Consider the following 23,087-nt stretch of genomic DNA (forward strand, 5'->3'; position numbering starts at 1 on the left):
TAGACCAAACATTTACATTCTGAATACTTTGGCTGAAGTTGTTAAAATGTTAGTATAAAAATCAACACTTTTATCTGTATCTTAATTTCAGGCTGATTTAACAAGTAGATAAGATAACGTAGTGTGCGGTTGTCTTGGCTTGTCCTAATGGCAGTCAGGGGCCAAAACACTTACTGTAACACTTTATACTTATAACACATTTTCCTTAACTATTACAGATGCCGTTTAACAATGTTCTATTTTTAAAATATGGAAACAGCAACTCAGCACAGAAGGCGTTAGACCCTACCTGCATCCTAAGAACACATGGGTCACCCACACCATCGATAGAGACAACAGCTGATCTAAGTCTCTTGTTTCGTAATTTTCAACGTGCTTGTTTATGAATAACTTTCGAGCTAACCACTGCTTATCACTTTCAAAGTGTTGTCAGAATTTATTGATATGAAAGACTCTCGTCATGCTGATAATTGTCTGGTAGGACCAACTGACGTTATTGCCCGGACATACGCTCGGTGAGAAAAGCATTGTGGGAATTTCAAATATGGCCTGTGCAATGCTCGGTTTGCCTGCTAGTGTCGGCTTTCCTTGGACATTTACATTTACTGCATTTAGCAGACACTCTTATCCAGAGCGACTTACAAAAGTGCTTTGTTATTTATTCATAGAATACATCCTAGCCAGTCCAATAGGTTAGAGTCCAATATAGCAATGATCTAGAATACTGTAGAAATACAGGGATTACTGCTGATGCCTAGAAGTGTTAGATACTGGAGCCTTTCTCTATTCAGGCACCCAACGCAAGGTCTCTGCCTATCAGCCATGACATGGCGGCTTGACCACAAGCTGGTCGCCCGAGGTCATCCGCTCCCTCTTCTTGTCTCCTTTACCCCTCCCTTTCTCTCTCTCCGTCTCTCTTTAAGCACAGGAGTGGCTAATGGCGGGCAAGGGAACAGCTCGTGGCTCGTTCATGCAGAGAACATCTAATCTTTAATAACCTTGTCCCTTTCCTTTCTACGTAGACCCTTAGAACATGCCTCACTTTTCCCCATCATCCTGTAGATTTAGATAGTAGATATAGGACACATATATACTCTGTGCTTTCCTCAATAAAGTTGAACTCTCTTGATTCACTACCTTGGTGTCAGTATCTCTTGACTTCCCCGGATCCGGCTACAGAGGACGGAGGGCAGAGGGTAACTCGGAGGAGATTGAACCTGAAGGACTTGTCACTTTGAACCAGTTCCTAACAAGAAGTACAAAATACATAAGGTCTACCTTAAACATTGATAAGTGCAATAAACAATAAGTACTAGAGTACTACTAGACCAGCAAGTAGTAAGTTGCAGTAGTTTAGCTTTGAGATCACAAGAGACCGCACAAACACCTGGGTAGCTTCCTGCGAAAGAAAGGGCCAAATCCTTCGTATGTTACAAAGGGGAAATCTGAAACATGAGTTGAGAATGACAACTGGTTGTCCAAAGTTATGATCGTGATACCAGGGAGTTCTCAAAGGGAACTGTGGGGTCCTGATAAGGGCTGGGAGTACCCGGGATGTACAGAAGGTTGCATGTTAGCTAGGACAGCTAGCTGGCTCATTCGCTTTCTAGCCATCTTAAAACTGCCAAAGTCTCGAAGTAAACATAACTAGTGAGTTATTCTACACATCTGGCATTAGCAGAGTGTTACAATAATAACAGTTCACCGCAGCAGTAAAGCAATAAACACTTGTCTTATGTAGCCGACAAGCTCGCAAAATACACCAAGCCCGTTGTCATAGCAACCAGCACTTAGCTTGCTCGGACTAGCCTAGCTAAGATAGCCTTAATGGGCTAACAAAGACTCATTTCTACGCCAGGCGCACATACTACAAATGCATATTAGCTACATAACTGTTCCAATAAATGCGTGTATTACCATGCTATTCATTAATTTTCCTGTATGTGCACAACTGTAGACCGGGGGTTCTTTAACGTAATCCTCTTCGCCATTAGCTTAGCTAGCTAATAAAGCTAAGCTAGTTAGCCAGCCCAGCTAACTAACTGATATGTTTCAATGTGGAGACGCAGTAAGAGTGTCTCTAATAATTTGAGTTTGTTTACGTACACTCAAACGGTGTCATACAGTTATTGAATAAATCAGCAGAAGCTGTTATTAAAATAATTTTCTGCGTCCTTTCGAGGTCTTACCTTGACATTGGTGAAGCTTAGCAGTGGTAACCTACATACGATTCGCATTAAATAAATTAAATACAAAAAAACATGTCCATGTCTTTGTGAAATGTATTCTATGAGAATAATTTAATATTACTTGCTTTGGAAAAAGCAAACACTTCATGCCAAACTTAAAGTGTGCAGGGCACAGTAATTGCTGTAGAAGACACATACATGTATTTTCACAATACACAGGCTGTTCATGTCTGTTCAGTACATATGGTTATATTACACCTTGGTTATGTGTAATATGGATATAAATGTTAAAATGTTCTATTACAGAACACGACACCTGTTGCGTTTTATATTGGTAAATCTCTGATATGACCACTGTAACATGAAGTTGCGGTTATAAATACGTGAAACATTTTGATCGACTGAAATGTAGCTGTATGTACATGCAATATATTTGTGATTATGTAAATTAAACAGCTATTCTTATTCTTATGGCTAGCTAAATAAATTGCAATTTCGTCGTCTTCAAGGCATGGCATGGTGTTTATTCATTCTTCGGCATACAAAATGACGCCTTTTCACGTTGTGGAACTACAAATATGGCGGCCTTTTTTCTTTAGCGTTTTAATGACGTAAAAGCAGAGTCTCACCGTAAAGTCGGGCAGGAGGATCTGGACTCATTTATTTCTTCGTATCTTCCGCCATCTAGCGGTCAATAACGGGTAGTCTTGAATTGATTTCTATCGCGTAATACTTTGGATATAAATGTTTAAATTTCCTGTTGCAGGACAGACAAAGTATAGTCAACCAGTTCTAACCTTTTGACAAAAACTTGAACTTCAAAGTAGGTGAATCTATTTCCTTAAACCAATCAGATCACAGTTCATTTACACAACATCAATGCTTTGAGTGCTTTAGATATGAGAACATCACAGTGATCTTTCTGCTCACACATCAGTCAGTCTATAATTCTGTATTATGTGTTTTTATAGCTTCCAACTTTCATGAGTTCCTTGAATCTGTGGAGAAAAGTGCAGACCAATGTAGTTTCTTATTTGTGAACATTTATACATTCATTGTAATTTATTTATCATTTAAATGTTTTATTACTTTTAATTTATAGACATAAGGACACAGAAAACAGTTCATATACTGAATGAATTGTTACAAGGTAATATTTTCTAGACTGTGTTTACCATATGTTTTTATTTCTAAACGTTAATGCAGTGTGTTAATCTGTCACACCGAGGCAGAAGGGGTGAATCTGATATACCCCTCTTCCATTGTCAACTATTCAGAGTCCTCCAGTGGAGCTCATACAACTAAAGAAACACATACAGAGGTCACTGGAGGTTCTAAGTTACATCTAAAGTGGTCTAGTTGTGACGTTGCGAGGATAAGCAGGATGCGGGGACGAGGCACGATGAAACGCACTTTTATTTTTGCAAACATGCAAAACATACAACAAAGCTCAAACACTATGCACATCTCAAACACCAACACACGTACTATGACACACGAGACATATATACACCCAAGCCGATTACACATAACAGAGAACAGGTGAACGGCACGAGAGGGTGTGGCAACACAGACGAACACACACACACCAAGATGTTTGAGGAGGGGGCGGGGCCACAACATGACACTAAGCCTGTACACACTGTTCCAACACTACCCTGTAGGGCACCATCTCCATGGAAGTATATTTTTAAAAGCATGTTTGATAACCATATTTATACTGGAACAATTTAATCAAATGAGTTGTGTTTTTTGTTCCTCTCTAAGACGGTTCGGATGCCGATATTGAGATTTGAGTCTGAGCAAGTTGAGAAACCCACTGTGAGGGTTTCTGGGTGCTCTGGAGGAGCACCCAGAAGTCGTACACCTGCACCATGCCTGAGACCCCTCTGCCCCTGACACAATTGCCCAGGAATGTGGGCATGTACCTAGACTATGAGGATGGACAGCTGTCTTTCTATTACATACTAACATATCTACATATTTATCGGAAACCTCTGGGAGAAGAAGCTGTATCCCCTCTTTGCGCTGCTGGACAGACACACTTATGACACTGTACTCATCAAAAGCAGCACCAGAGATGCACTGAGTCATATCCCGCTACATACCTCTCAGACCAGCTTGTTTGCACATTTTGTCATAAAACTTAAGATGTCATTTGTTGCTGTTATATATAAAATTACCAAATTAAAAAATAAATAAATCAAAAAGTACTTGTGGCTAGAGAAGCACAGCCAATCACATAAACAAGATATAATGTCAGTAATGTTTGCGGCAGGTGTTTCAAATGTGCCCAGACTCATATTCAAAAATATCCATGTTTCAACAGTTTGAAGGTGGCCATGACACTAACAGTTTGGTGGAAATTCCACAAGATATCAAACTCCACACTCACACGAACTATTCATTCTCCCATTTGGAACAATCCAGGCTTTACCATGAACAAAAATATTAAACTTTACATCTTGGATAGAAAAAGGCATTACAAACCTTAAACATATTTATCCTAAGACTTGTTTCATGTCACGCCCACAACTAGCCCCAAAATATGCTATAGAAAGCCCCCAGTTCCTACAATACCATCAGCTAAGATCACCTATGTGTTCAAAAATCAATTCCGATACCTACATCCATATCAGAATTTATAAACAAGCATTCTTAATACAAAAAACCTATTATCTAAGATATACAAAATAATAGTGAAATCAAATCTCACAGTTACTCTCCCATCGAGACAATAGGAGGAACATTTATTACTATGCCCCCGACGCTGCAGTTTGGATTAAAATGTGTAATAATAATTACCACATGACAGCAACACTAACCTACAATGCATTCAGTACAAAATAATACAGAGTACATTATACTACACATTGGATGTTTAAAATTGGTTTCACAAGCTCAGCAATCTGTACATACTTTACTCAAATCACAGTTGACGATTACATTCACGCCACGTGGCAGAGCACACCTATCAAGCAATTTTGGCAAGTCGTCATCAAGTTCGAGTTCAAGTTCAAGTGGTTTTATTGTCATTTCAGGTATATATACACAAGTACACAACAAAAACGAGACAACGTTCCTCCAGGGCCATGGTGCAACATAAAAACAACAGTGCAACAGACAACATGCTACACAAGTGCAAACAGTCCAATATAGTGCATCACCAACATATCCCATGCTTTAAATAACCATATCCATCCAACACCATCTTTATGTCTCCTAGGAGACATATCATCAACCAATATGACAGGATACTATGTATAACATTATTATATTGATATAATAAAAATATTCTTGCAAAAAAACAACAAACAAAAAAACATATTCATGAACTGGAAAACAAAAAATAATATTAGTGTCACCCAATAGAAAAATCTATTGATAGAGTATATATATCAATCGAATAATTCTCAGAATTAATCAATAACAGAACCAATAATCCAGACTGGACACCTTTGATAAAATCCATACAGAGCCAATCCATAAACGCTAAATATCACACTCTAATACGTGTACATATACAATCCAACATACATGTACTCACACATAACCATATACATAGATACATACATACATACATACACACACACACACACACACACACACACACACACACACACACACACACACACACACATCATTCCTGTAATGGTGCAGATGGCGAATACTTAAAAATATTATATATACATTTTGCGTTTGTCTGTTCATCTGTCTGTCTTATTTTTAATAATAAAGCTCTAAAGGTCCACTGATGGGGGGTAATAAATTCATATATTTATTTCTTCAGATTTCTAACTCTGAGAGAAAAAAAACGTCCTTTTACAAATTGCACCTCGTTGTGGACCTCGGCTAGGTTTACATTCCAGGTGATTATTTTTAAGTTATAAATAAAAATAAAGTGTAACAGTTCCTGATGAGGCGGTGTGGTGGTAGCAGGCCAAAAAATCAAAATCTTCAAAATGTCGCATGTAATTTACTCTAAATAAAAATATTTAGATATGATTTACATACGAGTTCTATTTTTTGGCCTACTAAATGTATACTTTAAATACATTCATTAATTAGCACAGATAATATATCTGCTCTTTATACTTGGATTTCTAACCTACATATTTAAACATTTAACTGATGTATTTATTTCTGCAGATTTCTAACTCTGAGAGAAAAAGACGTCATTTTACAAATTGCACCTCGTTGTGAAACTCTACTAGGTTTAATTCCAGGCGAGTGTTTTTAAGAGGCTAGATTTGTACTCACAAGCTGCGATGGTGGTTTTTGCATAGCTTCTAAAAGAACAGGCTGTGGTCAGGGTGGAGTGAATCTTTGATAACCAAGATTGTTGTTGTTTTGGCCTTCGAATAGACAATGGCATTACCCAGTGTCAGGTCTTTCTCAGTAAACTGCAGAGAATGATATAGAGGGCAAGAAATGGTCAAGCACAGTTTAATTGGGTGTGTGTCTGTGAAAAACACTACAGCTCTCTGATACATTTTTGGTTCAAGATTTAATCATCATGCAAATGATTGTGATTAATGTTTTGTCTGTTTAATTCAAATATTATACTATAAACCTAATATTTTAATAGGGTTGGCAACTTTCTAGATCCGATTACTACATGTGTGTGAAGTACAGGTGCTGTAGCTATACGGTATACAATTGTCCACAGTAGCCTAATTATAATATATACAACCAAAAATCCATCTAAAATAAACACCAGAAACCTGGACTAAGGGTAATGTACATAAGTACATTAAATCTAGGTAGGACTGCTCAATAGGTAGGATAACAGCAGAACAATTGTCCCACCATATAAGCAAAATGAGAGCCTGCTAAGGCCGCCAAGAGGGTGCCAAAGACCATGTATTTATTTCTATTTGTTTTTTACCAATGTTATGTCAGTGGCAGCTCAGATTTCTGCATAGGGGCCCACACAGGCTTGGGCCAGCCCTGGTATCACGGTGTCGTGCACTGGAAAACCATCAAGCCTGTTGACTATGCTACCAATGTTGTTCATGTAACTGTGCAAATAAACTGCAAACACAATTACTTTTAGAAGTATCATCCAGTTTGTTTTCACAATTGCCAAAATGTAATGAATCACAGCCAGTGTTCTAAAACAGAGCTGGAATGTATTCCTGGCTGATGTGCCCTGTTTCTGGTTACAAAAAAATAAATAATAAAAAAAAAAATTGGTGGATGAATTTTCAATGAAAGTTCTTCACTCAGCAGCCATTAATGATTCTTATATCCAGTATGAATAAATTGAAATTCCTATCCTTGTATCAGGTGCAGCAATTATGTGTAACAATTGTGAAGCAAAAAAGCAAAAGCAAAATTTTAATATAACAATATAGGTAATATAGAAATTGATCTAATGATATTAATTAGCCTATGCAAATAAAACAACTACTTCGGTAGCACATCATTCATGCCTGTTGAATAGGCAGTTTTCTGCTTTGCAGATACTTGAAATCTTTTACTAATCTTTCCCCAAATCCAGTAGGAGCTGCCTTTTACATTAACATGCCAGGATACACACTCACTGGATGTTTAATCTTTCTAATGGTTAAGCTATATTCTTAAAGTCAAGAAAGATATATTTTAATTATTAATCAGTTAAAAGGATTTCTTACTGTAGGCCTATTGTAAACAACATGGAGGAAATAAAAATAAAAATACTTGAGTTAGACAGTGGACACAGGTTGCTAATAAATCAAGTAAATGAAACTGGATGGACTGCTTAATTATGTAACAACACAACATTTATGGCGACGAAGATGTTTCACACATATACATTCTTACGTGATGCTGACCTCAATATTCATATTTCACATTGATACTGTAACACTATAGATGAACCTAAACCTCACATTCTCGTCACGTTGATAAGCTTTTTGAAAGTTTAATCATGATCAAAGATCATAATCTTTGTTTTCTAAGTGTGTTTCCAAATTGCCTTTGACTGCTGTATGCCTAATTGTGGCATTTAGCACCTCATTTCGTCTCTAATTTTTGACATGTACTCTTGACATAAGTCAAGAAGTCAAGAAGTAATAAATGCATGGACTACCTTTTCTGCATTATGCGTGGAGAGCATGTTCCTAATCTTTGAAATGTTTCTAAGGTGGAGAAAGGGGGTCCTAGAAACATTATTTATTTACGTGAGCTTCGAACGAGAGACTGGGATCCATAACTCCAAGATCTTTAACTGTTAGAGAAGATGTGATTGGGAGACCATTGAGGTTCATTGAGTAATTAGAGAGTGGAGACCTAGCTGACTCTGGGCTTAATAGAAACACCTCTGAATGTCTCTGAATGTTAGAAATTAATTAAAAATACTAATGTCAATGTATTTACAACGCATGTATTTAGGACGTAATTTTTTCAATCACAACAAAATATGTTGTTGTATTTTTTGCATTATGCTTACTACAGAATTAACAGTCAACTGTTCAGTGACTGCATGTAGAGTTGTAACACTGCTTATTACTAGAACTGTGGCTAGAATCAAAATCAACGCTAGTGTCGTTCCTAAATCCCCAATCAGCTAGTCGTAAAGTTAACATTCAAATAGAAAATAAAGATGCAGACTTCAGAATTAGTTAAAGAGAATAGCTGAGAGAATAGAATAAATTATCCATTACTACCCCTGTCTTTTATCATCCCTCCATCCCTCCATCCCATGCCATCTTCCTCTATTATTTGCTTTTCTATTTTGTTCTGGTATCTCCTTATCTCTTTTTAAAAAAAACATTGGCCAAAAGACTAACGAAAACACTGACATACTTAAGACCTTTAATATTTTTTTAAAATATAACATTAAAAGGAGAATGTTACTTATTTCACCCTGACTGTCCACTTATATATCTGTTTTGAGTATGATTTTCCTTGTTCAAGTGAAAACAGTAACAAATGTAGTATGTCACAAATATATACATGACTATGTATGAAAAATGAAAGACATCAGCATGAAACATTGGAGCTGATTTCAGTTAAGCACCTAGTTATGGAAACTATAAAGACTAACTTTGTCATAAAAATGTTGTGAATGTTAATGCTTAGAAGATTACAAGTGGCTAAGACATACCTTGTTATAGGCTGTGCTTACTGATGTACACCAGGTGGACATAGTGTCAAAGCAGAGGGTCTGATGGAGCAGGTGGAACATCAACATTTAAAACAAAAATGAACTGCTTGTATTTAGTGAACTAAATAAAGCATAAGCGTCCTATGCATGGCATACAGATCCATATAAGATTTGATAAAATCCATCCTCATATAAAAGATGTATTGTCCCAATCATAGTAAGTGAAAACTATGACATAAAAAACTTTGCTTACCTAATATAAGCAGTCAATTATCTTTTAATTTGACCTACCCCAGTAAATCACAGTACCTAACTTGATGAATAACAGGAATAATCACAAACTTCTAATGAAGCAAAGTAATATATAATTACAATTATAAAGGACTAATTTGGTTCGTCTCCCCCAAAGCCATTAGAATGTTCTTTATATAACAGGTGAAAACGACCTACACCAATGTGATATACAAACCAATCCTGCTTTTATTACACAGAAGAGCTGAGCAATTATGGGGAGGCACCCTAAAAAGTTGAGGGTGGAATTACCTGTCAATAAACAAAGTACAGAATAGATAAGCAAAACTATTCTGTTGCATCATCTTTGAAATGACTCGGTAAGGAAAATATCTTTAAAGTGTCTCAAACATGAGAACTATGTGCATTACTTCACAAACATATACAAATCAATGAAAAAATCTCCCCTAATATGTTTATATATACAAGTGTCTATGGGAGCCCCAAAGCTATATTATGCATTCAAATAACAAAATATATATCACAGTCCCTACAAAAAATGAAAGTAAAAAAGCAAACAAACAACAAAAAGGGGAAAATCATAAATGAAAATATCCCAAAAAATAATTTACTAATGCCATGTTTGTAAGCAGCCCTGCTTTCCTGCTTCCTAAAATGGTGACATATTTTAGGTACTCAGGCCACTGGAAACAAAAATATACACAGCAGTTCTTCCACACATTTAGAGGAACCTGATTTTTTTGTTAGATAAATATGTGTCGGTTATGACCGTTAAAAAGACCTGAACAAAAAAAATGTTTGGATTTTTATTTCCTGTCACCTTTCATCACGGGCAACATAAAAATTCACACTACTGCAATATCGCTAACATGTTACTGGCATGCGAATAAGACACCTGAGCACAGAGAGAAACCCAGTGTTATGACTACAGTTGACATTGGAACTAGCTAGATAGCTCATATTAAGACACTTCTTTGGAGAACACGTGCTAAAGTGTTTTCCCCACAATCTATATGCATAATTTATTTGCCAACTGTGACCAGAGAGAGAACATACCTTACTCACAGCCTAGGACATGCATGGATTTTGATGAGGACTGCATATGCCTGGGATCAATTCAAACACGTCATGACGATGATATAAAACCTGATGAAACAAGCTTGACAAGCAGCAGTTCCGTTTTTCCGTGAAACTATCAAGCACAGATGAAGACGTTTCTATGGTTATCTCGGTTTTATAAATATTAGCCTATAGAGTTGGGCTTAGTACGTGAATAAAAGATGGAATTAAACATGCATAAATTACGTTGTCCTGGAAAACCCATCGTGCTGCAAATACACAAAGCATATTCATCAAAGTGGTAACACACTTTAGAAATGCGGTGCAAATTTAGAAAACGCATACAACTCCAGGAACAAATCCTGTCACAACACAACGGAAGTGCAGTTTCCGGAGGACACGGAAAGGGGTGGACTTCTATGAGATTAGCGTGAAGTCTATTGGAAGTGGTGACAACTGAGTAAAAAGGGTTGTTTTTTTTCCAGTTACCACGGTGTTATCAAGGGTAGGTATGTGATACAGAATGGAAGACTGACCTATTCATGCTCTGCATTCTTGCATATTTATTTATACATAAGGCAGCCTTAAAAAACATGGGATGGAAATCCCATTTAACAAAATATGCACTGTTTTACAGTCAGAGTGAAATAAGTAACATTCTCCTTTTAATATATATATTTTAAATGTTAAAATTCTTAACTATGTCAGTTAAGCTGCCAAAAATGCCCCTTTTGAAATTTGTATTTCTAATGTCACAAGAACACTTTATTGACCTATCTCTGCCTATTCAGCCTATAGAGGTTTAGCACACCCACTTAAATTGCCTTTCTCAGGCATTTCAGCTCTGAGTACCTTTTGAATGAAGCACAATACAGGGCAGCCAATCATAAAGGAGCTCATTTATCTTACATCCGTCTCAAAGGTGCAGTAGCAACAGGTGCCTGTTGAATTCCAAGCGATATCTATAGAGGTTGGAAATTGGTTGTGTAAAAAAAAAAAAAAAACAGGCTGAAAACGAGTCGTTTCCGCTCTGTGAATTGGGAGAAAGGGACAGTGTGTGGAAGCCCAACCCCAGTCATATAGGTTTGCTTCTAACAGTACCATTACCATCACCCACTCTGGTGCACTAGTTTGAGTGTATTAGAACTAGTAGCAATGCTGAAGCATTACATGTATCTATAACACATATTCTGACCATGATGAAGTGATAGGTTTGTTAAGGCAAACTGTGTATGCAATACATGTTGCTTAGGTCACTTGCTCCAATTGTACACAACTCTAAAGCTACACAACTGTACATTAGTTAAAGTCTACACAGTGTCAGTCATGTGAAGTACAACTGAAAGTTCCCCTGTTGTATTCTTCCAACAATCAAGTTCTGCGTAAGTGGGGGCAAAATAATATGACCTTCACATCAAAGAACATTTTAAACAAATGGACTGTATGTACATCTTTTTTCTAATGTTACAATTGGAGTCTAAAGTTATATCTCTTATCAGTGGAGGATGCACTTGCTCAAACCTTTTCTTTAGATTCCTTTTGTACACACTACAGACTGTGACCTCGAGATGCTTGAATGAATGTTGAACATTCACACTTGTGTATGAGTGCCGATTGTTAGCTAATGCATCATGATGAGCCTATCCTTTTTGAGTTACTTACTGAGATCATTCTCATAACAAGTTCATTACACCTTGTGTACTCGATGTAGTGCGGTGAGCAGTTTCAATCTTAGTTACAATCTTAGTTATCAAAGACTCACTCCACCGACCAAAGCCTCTTCTCTTAGACAACATGACAAAACCATCGCAGCTTGAGAGCAAAAATCGAGCCTCGTAAGAGGTGTTATGTTCCATAGGCAGATTGACATCTTAATGCGATACACATGAACTCAATTTTCTTTGCATACATGTACATTGCACTTGTAATGTTTCTGATATTGCTTCTCTCCTGAATAGCTCAGTCAGTAGAGCATCAGACTTTTAATCCGTGGTCCCTGTTCAAGTGAAAATATTGTTCTTTGCCACTAAAGTGCGCTTGAGAAGTTTCTTGAAATACCTCTAGATCAACCTAAGTCAAGGGACAGGACCCTGTTGCCTTGAGCCTTGGCGATTAAACTGACATTTCACATCCGTTTCCCCCAGCTGTGATGCTGTGCATTGGCTGTCATCCCAGGTTAGGCTAGCTAGTTCTGCTGGCAAGCTTGAAATATCAAAATCCTCCTACTTAAAAAAAAAAAAATCACTTCTGAGCCTATCCTTTTTGAGTTAATTACTGAGATCATTCTCACAGCAAGTTCATTAGACCTTGTTCACTCATTGTAGTTCGGTGAGCAATTTCTATATTGGATGAGAGAAGGAGCAGACTTGTTCAAGTCACAGAATCCATTCACACTTAAACAACAGGAGCTTGTCAGTGGAGGGTATACTTGCTCACACCTTTCTTTTCAATTCCTGTTGCATAAGGGAATAAGGGACAAGGGAAGTCATTTTGGAACAAACCTGTGAGGCAACTGTCTTTGAGGCAAAGTGTCTGTATCCAGGGAACAACATGTGCATGTTCAAGTGCTTGCCCTGTACTTCATTCTCTGAAGTTTACTGAGAAAGACCTGACAGCAGTTGAACACGTTTGGTTGTTGTCTGCTACCTTGTCTCTGTCTCTCTCTGTGTTCGCATGATAGGCACCACTGCATGCCATGCACCAGGCCTCCTTTCTTGTGAGGCTGTCCCTCATGACATCTATGGAGTGCATAATTGAAGACTAAGTGAAAGGATTCCCTTAAGATCTGAATACCTTTGGTTGTTGTCGTACATCGTCTCTGTCTCTCTCTCTATGTGTTAAATGCAGACTGCTCAGGTCATGGTGTTGACAGCTTCTAGTATTTTCACTAGATCCAAAGCAGTGTCAAACCTGTTTTTACATTTAAATGTTTTCACTTGGTTTTACATTTTAATGTTAACAAAATAAGAAACAATACACATTATAAATGTTAGATAGCTACATATTTGTACTTCTTGTACAAACTAAGAAAATAATAGAACACTAATTTAGTTATGTGACATATTGACACCTGAGCAAGACATGGGTGAGGGATAAAAAGGCAGGATATTAGTCACACAAAGCATTGCCAAAAAGTTTTAAAAACACAGATGTGGGGAAGCTCATGAAGACAGGCTCAGCTTTAGTCCACAGTATGCTAAATGGGAAACACTGGAGGATGGTACATGAGGGGTTTAAATAGGGAGAGAGTTAATTAGAAGCAGGTGATCGTGATGGTTGATAAGTGTGTGATTGTGAACCGAGCAGTGGTCGTGGTAGGTGATTTGTGCGGATATGTGTGTACGTGTCTGTGTCTGCGTTCCTGGTTGGGTGCGGACCAGAACCTGACAACTTGTTTCCACTTGATATCAGAATTAGTTGAAGAGAATAGCTGGTCCTGTCCTTTATTGCAACTTAAATATAAACATGCTTTTGAGGGACCCTCTGGAGAATGTCTGAGGGGTACACAAGAGTTTAATTCTTATAAACTTTTTCAAGGGCAATTATGTAAACAACCCTCCTTTTTTTCCATATTGTTCTTTGAAGTTTCCACCATTATGCTCAAATTACACATGACATTATAAAAGCTAGTCACCTATGAACCTGCGGGCTTATATAGAAGGGAAAATAAACTATGGACTATTTGTGCTCTGCATTCTTGCGTATTTATTTATGCTAGGCTGTACATAATGCAGCCTTAAAAACATAGGATAAAAATCCCCATGTAACACAATTCAGGTTCTGTCTAAATACATGGCTAGCTAGCTAGTTATTTTACAATCCCATTTAGAACATATATCGTCGTGAATGTCCTGAACAAAACACGCTGTACCTAATCCCCATAAATGACATATCTCTCACTGAATAAAAACTTGTATGCTTCAACAGTATACAGTGGTAGAAATGGTGATCACCTTTAAAAGGATTTCTTACTGTAGGCCTATTATAAACAACATGGAGGAAATTAAAATAAAAATACTTGAGTCAGGTGTCTGTTGAATTCCGAGCGATATATATATAGAGGTTGGAAATTGGTTGTCTAAAAATGAATTGTGATTGTTAAGTCACATAGATGTAAGTGGACATGAAGGGAAAAAATAGTGTGGGTGCCAAGTATGGTGATTGTATTTTTAAAGCTGTAGGAAATGTTACATTCAGAATGTTTGTGAGACAAAAAAAAAAAAAAAAGATATAATTACTATCCATGGTATAATTGACTGTGTTGCAGACAACATAGGCAGGGATTAGACTGAAAAATGTCAGAGTATTTTTAATGCTCTTTATTGCTGTCATCAGAGGTTATGCAGCCATATCCTCCCGAGCAAGTACGGCTTCTAATCCTAACAGTTTGGCCGCCTGCAGACACAAATAAAGTGTTGAGCAATATTTAATTACATCTACTTGAAATGCATATTTAATTGCATTGTTAGTATTTATGGAAAACAAGTGTTAGGATTGCTCTGCTCCATTGCAGACTTTCTCACTCTAGCAACTGTGGATTCCATCTCCTCAATCAGTTGGCCCATATCATATTCACAGGAACCATATTCCATCTTTATAAAAGAATTCAGTTTCACCTCCAACTATGAAGAGAAACAGTGTTAAGCAATATTTAATTACATCTACTTGAAATGCATAGTTCATAGCATTGTGAGAATTTATGGAAAACAAGCGTTAGGATTGCTCTGCTCCACTGCAGACTTTCTCACTTTAGCAAACACGGCTTCCAGGTCCTCAATACACTTATCCCTCTCATTGATATTCAAATCTTTAGGTTCCACCTGTAGATATGAGTAGAAATATTGTTGAACAGTATTTAAATACATTTAATTGAAATATGACTTTAATTACATTTTGATACATTTGTAATTTATAATTTGTATTGGACTGGAAAGGAAACAAATACAATTTTTATCGCATAGCCATAATCACATAGCCTGCAGGCCTAATGATGTAAAAATGTGCCCCCAAACATCAAATGTTCAGCAGAAATAACAGGACCTGACACACTAAGGTACCGTAGACCCATTCAAATTGTGCTATTGGAATAATAAATTCCAATGCATTCAGTCATTTTAGCTAGTGTTGATTTTGATTCTCGCCACAATTATACTAATAATCAGTGTTACAACTCAGCATGCAAAGTCACCGAACAGTCGACTGTTAATTCTATAGTAAGGAGAATGTAAAACAAACAAACAAAAAACCCACCAACAGTATTTTTTTTTTCCTGTAACTGACAAAGATTGCATATGCTAAATGTATGTGTCCTAAATATATTCTAAATACATTTACATTAGTGTTTTTAATTAATTTCTCGAACATTTGTTGAAATGCATTTGTAATTTATATTCAGAGACATTCAGTGTACTTAAGTACAAGCATTCAATTAGCATCACTGTTCACCATAGCTGTTTTTCCATTTTTTGTGGCTTTTGTCCATTGCCACAGTATGGCTTTAAATCATTTGTCTTGGTTCTACTTTACTTACTATGGCTGATTGAGTTCTCTGAGTAGTGAAGTCCTTCTTCATTAAACGCTTTGGTCTAGTATCTGTTTAAAAAGTAACAGAAAATGTCTTATTAGCGTTGTATAGATACTTAGAACACTGCTACGTAGATCTCTCTCTCTCAGACAGACACACACACACACACAGTTCATCCAAGAAGTCATCCTCTATTCTGGAAGGGTTCTGGGCTCGTGTTTTTTCGTTTTTCTTTTTCCCATATTTACCAAATATCCCGTGCTTTTCCTTTTCATATTTCTCAGAAGGAACATGTTCCTTGCGTCTTGGATTGCAATTGTAACTACCGCACTGACCCATAATAAATTTAGTGTACCCGTTATCTGTGATCTGTAGTCTAAAAATGGGTCACAGAAATTGTTCATTTGAAAAATCTGTTCTTTGACTACATCATATTCGCTTAATTGATGCGGCTGCATTATGACATCACACGCCACCCACTGAAATAAAAGCTGAGGATGTCATTGCAGAGGTAGGAGGAGCCAGAGTAGAATATTACAGAATATTACATTGCTTGAATAGTGGCTCTGTCTGCCCTGGGGGTATTATGGAACCCAAAGGCTGAAAGGATGGGGAGAGAGAGAGAGAGAGAGCGAGCGAGCGAGCATGTGTGAACATATTCTTGTCACGGTACGCCCCCCCCCCCCCCAAACGTCTCCCCGTGTGTGTTTGCTTGTGTGTGTGTGTGTGTGTTCATCCGTGTGGCCATGCTCCCTTGTGTTTCACGGCTGCCCTTCATTGTGTTGTTATTGTTTGCGTATATAAGTCCTTTGTGTAAACGTTAACGTTGTCAGTGTTTGATCCCACGATAGCCTTAGTGCTACGTTGTCTTCCATGTCTCTAAATAAACATCGTTATATGCATCATTGCTCCTCTTTTGTATCCTGCCAAGCCTCCCTGTGTTACAATTATGATAAAATTGGATAAAATACTAGATCATAGATTGCAGTCTGAAGTACTTTTGACCTGCTGAGAGTTAGCCTGATTTGACTTAGCCTGTTCCTAACCTTTGTTTAGTATGTTGCATAAAAGCTCATGGAAATATTTCAGATGTAATATACATGTAACTGACCTAGTAGAGCAAAATTACAGAATTGTAAGGAGGAAGTGACGTTCTTGGGGCATATCATTAAAGGGGGAAATACACACAAGCTGTCTCAAAACCGACCACAAGCCATAATTTCGCTACCTAAACCATAGTGGCATACTCCCCTCTTACTGTTTTAGTCCCACACGCATTACATCGAATACTGCAGGACCAAAGAGTGTCACACTTATCAGCCCAGTGGTAGCTGAGATACCACACCACCCTCTTAGATATGCCTAATATAACTGTCAAAAGGTGTATAACACTGAACCCAGCTACACTCCTTCCTAGGGAGGAGGATGGAGATCCACAAGACTGCACAGCAGTCTTAGCTGAAGTATATATACCGCGGGTTGATCTCTTTGAAGAAGCCATAAGTAACCCAGACCTATGCCTCTATGTGGATGGGTCAGCATGCAGGGACGACACAGGGGTCAATAGGGAAGCATACGCGGTAATAACAGATCATGAAATACTTAAAACAGAAGTATTACCATCCTCCTATTCAGCGCAGGCTGCTGAACTAGTAGCACTGACGGAAGCATGCAAACTAGCTGCAGACAAAACTGTTAATGATTTTGGAGCCATATGGAAACATAGGCAATTCCTGACAAGCTCGGGTAAATATATTAGACATCACCATCTTGCTAGAAGCCATTTCGCTGCCAAAGACAATTGCAGTTGTTAAGTGTGCAGCTCACAGGACTACAGAAGACCAAATCAGCAAGGGGAATACTTTTGCAGATAGAGTAGCAAAGGCAGCTGCAACTAAAACCGCTGTGCAAGCAATACAGGAAACCGCTGCTACCCCGCAGGCCACATTATGGGAAATTCAGTCAGGGGCTACCGCCACTGAAGGCACCAGGTGGAGACAACTAGAACCTCCTGTTAACAACCCACGCTGCTGTCAAAATAGAAGGACGAGGAACCTGGGTACATCACACACACCGTAAGAAGGCTCCGACACCAGCCCCAACTCCAAGCAGCAGAACCCAAACAGACTAGGTCAGAACTGTGTTGAGTAGGGTGTTAAAGGCAAGGCCTACCCTTTCGACACTCGGAACCGTCAAGAGACGGTAGAGAAAATCAGACACAGCTAACACAGTCAGAACATAGACTGAATATTAATATGGATGAAGAATCCCATGACTTATGAGAAGACTTGTTACCATTTCAGGGTCCCAACGCCACTGAAGCAGAATGATTAGCAGCTAAATGCCAACAAAATACAGCGTGTATGTCAGCCATTGTGCATGCCCAACATATCGAGCAAGAGTACCTGGTGTGCCAGCACACCAGTGTTCCAAGGACTGTAATCCCTCTGAAAAACGCAGACGTAGGAGAAGTGAATATGACAATCTCTATGTGCCAGGTTATTAACCAGACCTCAAACTGTCCCAGTCCCACTAACCCCGCACCACCGAAAATGATGCTGCATGTGGCAGCTAGTAAGGGTGAGATATTTGTATAGCAGATGAAGCAGCAGGTGCCGGAAGTCTGGTCCAGATGCATCGATTATGTGCAGGTGCACAGCAATGGCACTTGCAGTGACTCCAATAGCAGTTCCCTGTGGAATTGCTCCATGACAACCCTGCAGGGGTATTGGAATGTAATGTGGGTCGGTGGTTCGGTGGCCTATGGTGAATTGCCACAGAACTGGACTGGTTGTTGTTATCCAGCTGTAGTGCGCCCAAGGACGCAGGTGTATACACTTCCCCATGCCAAGCAGCACAGGGTGAGGAGAGACATAACCAGCACAGACTATTGTGGTAGAATTCTGAGGGACCCATGGACCACTCCGGGTGAAACCATTGGTTGGTCCCTTTTCCTGGGCGGTGGCACAGTAGCAGCCCTGCAAAAGATCAATGGTTTAGCTTATCAGTTACTGCAAGTAGTTAATGACACCTTAGCAGCAATAGGTGCCTTAAAGATAGAACAACAAGTGATAAGGGCAGCAGTGCTTCAACATAGAATGGTATTAAATCTCCTAACCATGAAGGAAGGAGGAGTGTGCAAAATGATTAACACTTCCTGCTGTTTTTACATTCCAGATCTCAGCGCTAATATCACTGATTATATGAATCATATGTGATCTGCCTTCACTCCGCAGCCTACAGTTCCAGTAGCGGCTGTAGCGTTGCCCATTCTGCTACTCATTCTTCTTCTTTTTCTTCTTCTTCTGTGTTTACCTCCTTTTTTGTCATTGCGTGTCAGACGTCTTTCTAGTGTGTTCACCATGCCAGCGCTCAGCGGCCATGCCAATGACCAACCCCAGCTCAGTGAAGACATTCTGCTCCCCAAGATGGGCGGTGCTGGTGATCCACATGAAGACATCGTAGTGCTATTTGCTGAATAAATGTGTGATAATGTGTGATATAGAATAAAGGGGGGAAATGTTGTGGGAATTTACCTTACTTCATTTTGTGGAAATTTACTTTGCTTTATTTTACTTTGCTTTATGTTTCTATAGTCACAGCATAACAGTCTGCAGATAAGCATGTGAGTCAGGTACACCAGCTGCTCACATACCGTTCTAACCATAGACATAGAAGAAGCCTTCAGCGCTCAGGCTAACCAAAACATGAATTAGCCGATACTCTGTAGGAGTTGTTTTTCTTTTTTTTCTCTTTCTTCTGTTCTCTGTATAAGGGGAGGGGGACCGTACTGCGCGTCAGTCCTTTTACTCTGTTATACAGGGGACAGAACTCAATAAAATTTTACTCTTTACTACACAATGCATAAAGCTGTCTGTGTTTGATGTGCTCTCATTTTCCCACCACATCCATTTAGCAGTACTTCTGAATAACCGAAATGGCTTAAAACAGCTGAGGGGATATTTGAAACTGAGTGATAAGATGTTCAGCAATTTATATATCATAATACAAGGCAGGAAATTAAATTTGGCTGAACTGCACAACAGTAGCTGGCATGAAAAGTATGTCGTAGAGAGAGTAACAAAAAACTCAACCTCTCACCTCGCGCTCTGAAATGTCTCCGTCACTGTCTGTAGTGTCCTCTAGGATACTGCTGCCCTCACTAAAGTGTGTCACCCTGAGCGGGTCAAACATCTCTTGAACATAATGGAAAATCAGCTTCAAGTGCTGCACTGAGCAAGAGTGCACTGTAAATGGCCAGATATAAATGGCAATGTCAGTAGTAAATTTATATATGCAGTCATGGAACAGGTCCTATCTGTAGAGCACAGCTTTAAGGTGCATATTATGATGTGCTCTTACCAATCATCCTCCTGGCTGTGTCTTGCTCTTTTGGCCAAATGTTTCTCTTCCAAAGCAGACAGACCAGACTTGCTGCATATTACTCCGTGCACTATAAACAAACCACATGTATAATGCCTTGTAAACAATGGAACAAGGGAAATTTGAATTGTGACTACTCTGTTAAAGGGGCGGATAAGGCAACCCACCCAAACCCCCCCGAAAGCTGTTCTGTTATCTCTAATTGCTATGCAATAGTCCTGTGATTAACTCAAAGGCTGGAGAAGTTTCACCTTTCTCTACTTGAATCCTGAAGGCTGTTCGGTTCTGTCGCCCACAATCCATCCTGTGTAATTAAACATTCACATCATAACTCGACCCCGTGCAATAGGGCAAACTCACTCGGATGGGGGAAAGGATTACAGACTACCTGTACTGCTGACGCAACTCTGCGGCCATTCCAACAACATCCACATACATTCCAGCAACATCCTATTATAGGACAAAGTGGGCTTAAGTACACCCATTTAATAGCATCTTGGACCTTCTTTGGCCTCCAGAACTGCAGCAATTCTTTCTGGCATAGTTTCCACTATGTGCTGAAAATACTCTGCAGGAATTTTGGTCCAATCTTCATAGGATATTTTCTCTCAAATTACATGGAGGGACTGACATGTTCTAAACTGCCTGTTATACTCTTACAGCCGCTTTGAAATACAAAAAAAAACATATTTATCTTCCACTCCACTCAAGGATGGCCACACTTGGAATTTCCCTTGGCACATTTAAAACATTGTGTGAGCCAGATAGCTTCTGTTTTCAACCTTCCAATGCTCTGAGTATTAGTGTTCCATGCATATGAGATGCTTCAACACGTCCATGCGTGTTGTAAAGAAACACAGTGTAAGCAGTATTAATGAAAGTGCATCTCTACCTCAAACTCACCAGTGTAACAATTACAGTTTGTGAAATCTAATTTTAAATGGCGATCAGCCTTCTTAACAAATCTCCAATAACAAATAAGCAGAACTCACCTTGTTAAGTGTTTGTGTGTGTGTGTGTGTGTGTGTGTGTGTGTGTGTGTGTAGTTTTAAGCATAGCAAGGCCCTTCAGGGTTGCCAGGTGGAGCCTTCCTGAAGACCCTGATACTGAAACAGCATTAAAAGCTGCAATGGCACTGTAGTTGTATTTATCTGCACTAATACAGCTTTGAACTATTGCACTCTTACATACAGTAAGTTTCTGTGTACCGGTGTACATTTCTGTGTACCTTTAGTAAATAAAGGGATTCTATTCTAATATTACAAGTGTTAGAAGTGCTGAAACTCCAAACAGTGAAGAAACCAGTGGAGCTTAATGACTGGTCAGATGAAGAGAGTGAAGTGAGGAGTTTCCTTCAGTGTCTGCCATGCCCCAGCTGAGCTGAGTGTGAAGCTTTTATTAGTACTATAGGAGTTGTGTTTAACTTTGAAACTGATGGTGTCACAGCCATTTGTGGCCGAGAGTCTAGAAGAGCATAATTGGCTGTACTCTTAGGGAGAGAGGGAGTGGCATACGCTCTCTCCCCTGTCAATTACAGAGACACCGTGCAATCAAGGGCGTCTATAAGTTCACGCGTCAGAAGGGGGAGGAAAAGACTATTTTCTGAGTACTTAGAATAACATTCCGTATTTTTTGGAGAAAGTTTTCTAGAGTGTTTTCATGTAGAGAGAGAAATGAGTGGCTAAAATGTCAGAAACATTAAGGAGACAAATGGGGAATACTATAACAGCTCTTTCCATGTGTTAGTGACACCAGCGTTCCCTCTTTTCCCAGATGGTAAAAAAGAGCCCTGACTCTTGCAAACTTCATTTTTTTGTAGAACAAAGAGAAAGATAAATAACTCGCTTTATGGCCTTTTTCCACTCATGCATACCAAGTCCAGTATGCAGCCAAACATTGTCAGAATAGTAGGAGTGCAGACTTTGAAAAATGGTCTTGTCATGTAAACTCAGCAGCTTTGTCCCTGGTTGTCTAGTGGTTAGGATTCGGCGCTTTCACCGCCGCGGCCCGGGTTCGATTCCCGATCAGGGAAAAACCTCTTTTTATGCTCATATAAAACGACAGATTCTGCATTAAAACATAAAGTTTGTGTGAGTTGGAGTTGAGCCGACAGCCTAAGGATGACAGTTTTAACTTCTACTCTACCAACTGAGTTATTGAAAGCGACATGCAAGTAATCCCACATGTCCAAACACCAGTATGTTGGCAAGAAACACAGCCAGTTTTGGATGTTTCAATTGTTAAGTTCATTTGACACAAAGAAGAAAGATCGCATTGTATAAGTTGTTCAGCTACAAACAGATATATCTTTTGATGACATTTGGAATCATACTGGACTTTGTGTACATGAATGGAGAAAGGCCATAAATGGTTAGAATAACATTCAGTGCTTTTGGAGAAAAGTTTCGAGAGTTTTGTCATGTAGTGAGAGAAATGAGTGGCTGAAATATCAGGCATTAAAAGTGCAATTTGCACTCATGGAAAGAAAATTGCTTTCATGTGGACCGCATTGAGATATCGATCTGCCTGTGGAACATAACACCTCTTAAGAGGCTAGATTTGTGCTCTCAAGCTGCGATGGTGGTTTTCT

At 38.8% G+C, this 23,087-nt stretch overlaps 1 non-coding gene across 1 annotated transcript; it reads left to right on the forward strand.

Moving 5' to 3' along the window:
• The first annotated feature begins 22,457 nt into the window (after positions 1 to 22,457).
• On the forward strand, positions 22,458 to 22,529 carry trnae-uuc (transfer RNA glutamic acid (anticodon UUC)). Its single transcript has one exon. It is a non-coding gene; the product is annotated as a tRNA-Glu (tRNA).
• The last annotated feature ends 558 nt before the right edge of the window (positions 22,530 to 23,087 follow it).

This window comes from Electrophorus electricus, unplaced genomic scaffold (genome assembly GCF_041902795.1).
Source record: "Electrophorus electricus isolate QZ-2024a unplaced genomic scaffold, ASM4190279v1 Scaffold74, whole genome shotgun sequence".
Classification (NCBI taxonomy): Eukaryota; Metazoa; Chordata; class Actinopteri; order Gymnotiformes; family Gymnotidae; genus Electrophorus; species Electrophorus electricus.